The sequence below is a fragment of the Hyperolius riggenbachi genome, chromosome 9, assembly GCF_040937935.1.
Source record: "Hyperolius riggenbachi isolate aHypRig1 chromosome 9, aHypRig1.pri, whole genome shotgun sequence".
NCBI classification, from domain to species: Eukaryota; Metazoa; Chordata; class Amphibia; order Anura; family Hyperoliidae; genus Hyperolius; species Hyperolius riggenbachi.
In genome coordinates this window covers 13,420,251-13,426,164 of record NC_090654.1, presented here as the reverse complement: position 1 = coordinate 13,426,164, position 5,914 = coordinate 13,420,251, and positions in this window count along the sequence as shown.

The following is a 5,914-nucleotide window of genomic DNA, read 5'->3' as shown; positions in this document are numbered from 1 at the left end:
GTGGCTTTCCTGGGCCCCCCTTAATGAGAGCAGCAGCGCAGGGTGTACATACTTACGTCATCACAGCTTTGCTCTCTTTACTCTGCAGCATGACGGTGTGCACCAGCCCCGACATGTTCACATGACATGCATGGGGCCCCACGGAGGAATGCTGGTGCAAGAGGCCATGTTGCAGAGTGAAGAGGAGAGAGTGGAGCCACAGCGAGGCAAGTATGTGGACGCTGTGCTGGGAGAGTGACAGGCCCCTTGGCCTCTTCCTCCGCGGAGGTCGTTGAGGTTATTGTTATGCCCATGGCAGTACCTGAACCGCCAACTAAATCCCACAGGGGTCGTTGGGGCTATTGTTATGCTCATGGCAGTACCTGAACCTCCAACAAATCCCACAGGGGTCGTTGGGGCTATTGTTATGCCCATGGTAGTACTTGAACCACCAACAAATCCCACGGGGGGCATTGGGGCTATTGTTATGCCCATGGTAGTACCTGAACCTCCAACAAATCCCACAGGGGTCGTTGGGGCTATTGTTATGCCCATGGTAGTACTTGAACCACCAACAAATCCCACGGGGGGCATTGGGTCTATTGTTATGCCCATGGCAGTACCTGAACCGCCAACTAAATCCCACAGGGGTCGTTGGGGCTATTGTTATGCTCATGGCAGTACCTGAACCTCCAACAAATCCCACAGGGGTCGTTGGGGCTATTGTTATGCCCATGGTAGTACTTGAACCACCAACAAATCCCACGGGGGGCATTGGGGCTATTGTTATGCTCATGACAGTACCTGAACCTCCAACAAATCCCATGTGGGCCATTGAAGCTATTGTTATGCCCATGGTAGTACCTGAACCACCAACAAATCCCACGGGGGGCATTGGGGCTATTGTTATGCCCATGGCAGTACCTGAACCGCCAAAAAATCCCACGGGGGTCGTTGGCGCTGTTGTTATGCTCATGTCAGTACCTGAACCTCCAACAAATCCCACGTGGGCCATTGAAGCTATTGTTATGCCCATGGTAGTACCTGAACCACCAACAAATCCCATGGGGGTCTTGGGGCTATTGTTATGCGCATGGCAGTACCTGAACCTCCAACAAATTACATTTTTGAATGTGAGGCTGCGTGGCACCAAGGATCCTCCCATTTGATGTAACCACCAGTGTGATGGTTGGCTGGCATGACAGGGAAAAAGGATAACTTAAGGCAAGACTACAGGTTTTTATGAACCTGGAGATCTTGACAATGAGCTTCTCTGGTTGTCTTTCCAATGAATATCTAGTATTAGCAGGGACAGCCTCAGAAGAAGAAGTTTCACAGATTATATTTCTGCAGCTCCTTGGATTTAAAGAGAATCTGTATTGATAAAATCGCACAAAAGTTAACATACCAGTGCGTTAGGGGACATCTCCTATTACCCTCTGTCACAATTTCGCCGCTCCCCACCGCATTAAAAGTGGTTAAAAACAGTTTTAGAAAGTTTGTTTGTAAACAAACAAAATGGCCACCAAAACAGGAAGTAGGTTGATGTACACATAGAAAATACATCCATACACAAGCAGGCTGTATACAGCCTTCCTTTTTAATCTCAAGAGATCATTTGTGTGTTTCTTTCCCCCTGCAGCTATCTTCCACTGAAGTGTCAGGCTGTTTCTTCCTGCAGAGTGCAGACAGCTCTGCCTGTATGTAATTCCTCAGTATGTGAAAGCCCAGCCAGCTCAGAGGAGGATTTATCCAGCTTGTAAAAGATAATAGAGCAGAGAGAAGCTGTCCTAATCTAAATAATACACAGGCAGTGTGCAGAGAGGGGCCTGGAGGGGGAGATGCATCACAGAACCACAACACTGAAGAACTTGGCAGCCTTCCAGACACAGGCTGACAAGTCTGACAAGAGAGAGATAAGTTGATTTATTACAGAGATGGTGATAGTAGAACGTGCTGCAGTAAGCCTGGACACATTAGAATAGCTTTTGGAACTTGTAGGATGGAAGAAAACTGGATGAAATTTTTGTTACGGAGTCTCTTTAAGGATGAGTAGAAAAGGTAGAAAACAAAGTCTCCCTACGTTTAAAGCTAAGACCACTTAATGACTCTTCTTTGGTCTTTTGCACATCCACTGGCAATGAAACAATCATCTGGCTTGTGATTTGTCCTCAGCATTGCAAAGCCCACACTGGGGTGGTGCACACAGGGTAGGTTTTAGCCAATAAACTGGCTGTAGCCTTTGATTTGGGTGGCTTCATGAATGGGCCAGTCCTAGATGTACACCACCAAACTAACTTTATTGACACCTGCTTCATTCTCTTGAGTCTGTGTGTTGACTGCTGTCTTGGTCTTCTGCCTGAACTTTGTGATGAGCCCCTCTGCCTCAGATGCCCAGAGGTTCTTCTTCCCCTTAGCCTAGCTTGTTGCTGCTCTGCCTGATTTGGTAACTGTAAATAACTATTAATGCTGCTTCCATGACCTGATGATAGCAACCAAGGTCTGGGTCTGTCACCACCTGCATACAATAAAGAGCTGGGTCCTAGATAAACATAATCAGAATTAGAGTCAAAATCAAAATAACTTATTTCGCAAGTACAAACTGGTTTTGGCTCATACAGGTTCTGGAAGGTTGGGGGGATAATGTTCGAAAGCAATGAGCCGTGGCTGCCATACTACGGTGCCACTAGTCACACTTGGCAATCTTCTGTCATCCCCAAGGAAGGTGGTGGGGGGGGGGGGGGGGGCAAAGGGAGGAGAAGGTTCAGCAGTGATGACCCAGTTCTTCATGAAAGAAACCTGCGGTAATGGCTGATGCTGCTAAAAAGCAGCAACCACTGCTTTTACTCATCAATAGGTCCACATTGTCTTGGAAAAAGGAACGTTGTTCAACTGGGACAACCAGGAGTGTTGAGCCCCGTAAACAGGCTACATGGCTACTGCCTCTACTGATAACCTGGCATTTGTACAGCACCCCTCGACCACCGTCAGCTAGCGATTCACCAGGCAGACCAACTAGGCTGAGCGACGGCCGATACCTTGTTGCTAATTGCTCTGCCTACCACGTAACATGCCTGCGCCACTCCATCGGCTTTCTGCCTCCCCGTATTACATCAGAATGCACCGTCAGCTGTACAACTAACTCCACGCTACGGATGTTCATTCCGATTTCGCAGAATTGAAATTTCTGCATTTCCGTCCCTAAATCGGATTTCTGCTGAAATACTGCATTATTTCAAATCGCTAATTTTAGCCCTATCCCAACCACATTGGGCCGATCAAAAAATGCAAAAAAAGACCCCCCCAAAAAAGACTCCTCGGAAATTGGAAAACAAAAATCCGCTGAATCGATTATCAGCATTGGTGGAAATCGGAATTTCCACGGAATTGGAAATCAACATTTCTGACCATCCCTACTCTGTGTCTGTACAAGTTCGGGCCAGCTATTTCACCTGAGGGATCAGGTCACTCACGACCCCCGCTGGATGACATCAATCCAGCGCATTTAAGGGCCTTTGTTTGGGCTTCCACAGTGGAGGTCTTTATTGGTTGGATAAAGATGGTGGTGGACTCCATCTCCATCTGACTGATCTCAGTTATTATGGTGACTCAAGACAGGAAGCTAGACAAGGTTACCCCTGAAATACTTACCCTGCCTTCTGTGGACCTCCTTGAAGAGCGTGCCATAAAAAGCTGGGACACCGCACGTTGTATCATCGGTACCTTGGTTTGAGGAGCTGTTTGTTGCATTTTTTGGACCAATTGTTTTCTTTATTTCCCTGTAGTGGGAGGCTTCTTCCTCCCCACTCCCCTACATCATCTCTACAGGACAGATGGTGGTTTAGCGATAAGGGGTGCTGTGGTTGTGACTCCACCTAGGCTTCCCAGCCTGAGAGCTCACCTAGACTTCTCCATCAGCTGCTCACTTAGCTCTTGGTGCTATGGTATTAATGGTCATTTGTATTTGTGCTTCAAATAGGCTTAACCCCCCCCCCCAGATTTTGGCAGGACGTAGGAGGCTGTGATGGGGGGCTCAATGGCAGGACATGAGGGAGTGGGGGGTAGGGCCTCACTGGCAGGACAGAGGAGAAGAGGGGTGATGGGGGGGGGCCCACTGGCAGGACACAAGGGAAGAAGGGGTGTAGGGGAAGCTCACTAGCAGAACACAGGGGGTTGGCAGAGCCTCATTTACCATAAGGCAATGTAGGCATGTGTCAACAGGCGCCTGATGATGGAGAGGCGGCTCACTCCCCTCCCTGAGCACCTCCCTCTGCCTCATCTAGGCGGTCCTGAGTCCCGAGCATAAATGAGAAGTTACTCACTAGGGTCTCTGCATTCCACTGACCAGATCTTCCTTCAGTCAGGGGCACCTCTACCTACTGAATACTGAGGGTTCTTCTGGCTATATAATAGGAGCACCTGTAGCTACCTATGATGAGCAAGGGAAGTAAGGGAGAAGTGACAGCTTGGCCAGCCAGCACACTTGTGGTGCAGTTCGGCAGGTGTTTGTAGATTCATGGAGCGTGAAGTCTAGAGTGCCAGGACGTCTGTGCCTATTCCGGGTCTGGGGTGGGGTCAGCGTGATGGCAAGGGCTCACTTGCAAGACACAAGGGGAGAGACATTCAATACCATGCAAGTAATAAATATATAGTTCTTGGGGGAAATGCAGAGAAGAAGTTGCACCTCAGTATGGTCTGCAGAGCAGTATCATCCACCAGGCAACCCAGGCAGGTGCCTGGGGCCTAGTGGGTGTCAAGGGGCCCACCTTCTCTGACCTCTCTCCACTTCAGCTTACCAAAAAGACCACAATGAGGCCCCAAATCTACTACCTTGCCTAGGGCCCCACTCAGAGCCGGGACAAGGCCCTCCAGCACCCAAGGCTGAGACACCAAAGTGCGCCCCTCCATCCCTCCCACCCCAGCCGTCCCACACTGATTGCTATTAGACTAAGAGGCCCCTCCATCCCTCCCACCCCAGCCGTCACGCACTGATTGCTATTAGACTAAGAGGCCCTTCCCCCCATCCCTCCCACCCCAGCCGTCACACACTGATTGCTATTAGACTAAGAGGCCCCTCCTCCATCCCTCCATCCCCAGCCGTCACACACTGGTTGCTATTAGACTAAGAGGTGCCCCAGGGCCGCCAACACCTTAATCTCTAGTTATCTGGCTTGCAGGCACTGCCATGTATCCCCTTTTCTTATTTCTCTCTGCTTCAAACACAATAGGGGAATGATAGCTGAGTGAGTTGTGTGCCCCTCCTACACTGCGCCCTGAGGCTGGAGCCTCTCTCGCCTCGGCCCGCCCTGCGCCCCCTCCTACACTGCCCCCCTAAAGCTGGAGCCTCTCTCACCTCTGCCTCGGCCCCGCCCTGCGCCCCCTCCTACACTGCGCCCTGAGGCTGGAGCCTCTCTCGCCTCTGCCTCGCCCCACCCTGCGCCCTCATACACTGCGCCCTGAGGCTGGAGCCTCTCTCGCCTCTTCTTCGGCCCGACCCTGTCCCCTCCAACACTGCGCCCTGAGGCTGGAGCCTCTCTCGCCTCTGCCTCGCCCCACCCTGCGCCCTCATACACTGCGCCCTGAGGCTGGAGCCTCTCTCGCCTCTTCTTCGGCCCGGCCCTGTCCCCTCCAACACTGCACCCTGAGGCTGGAGCCTCTCTCGCCTCTGCCTCGGTCCCGCCCTGTGCAGCCACCTACACTGCACCCTGAGACTGGAGCCTCTCTCGCCTCTCCCTCGGCCCGGACCAGCCCCACTACATCTCTGATGATTCTGTGTTAGTCGTGGAGCAGTTGGCTTGATGTCAACATAGAGAACAGGAGTCTGACAGATTATCAGCCCCACTGTCACCCGACGCAATCACAAACTGCTATTTTAACCAATCTATGCCTATTTTCCATGCACATCTTCAGCATCCCTCCAAACATCTTCTCTCAA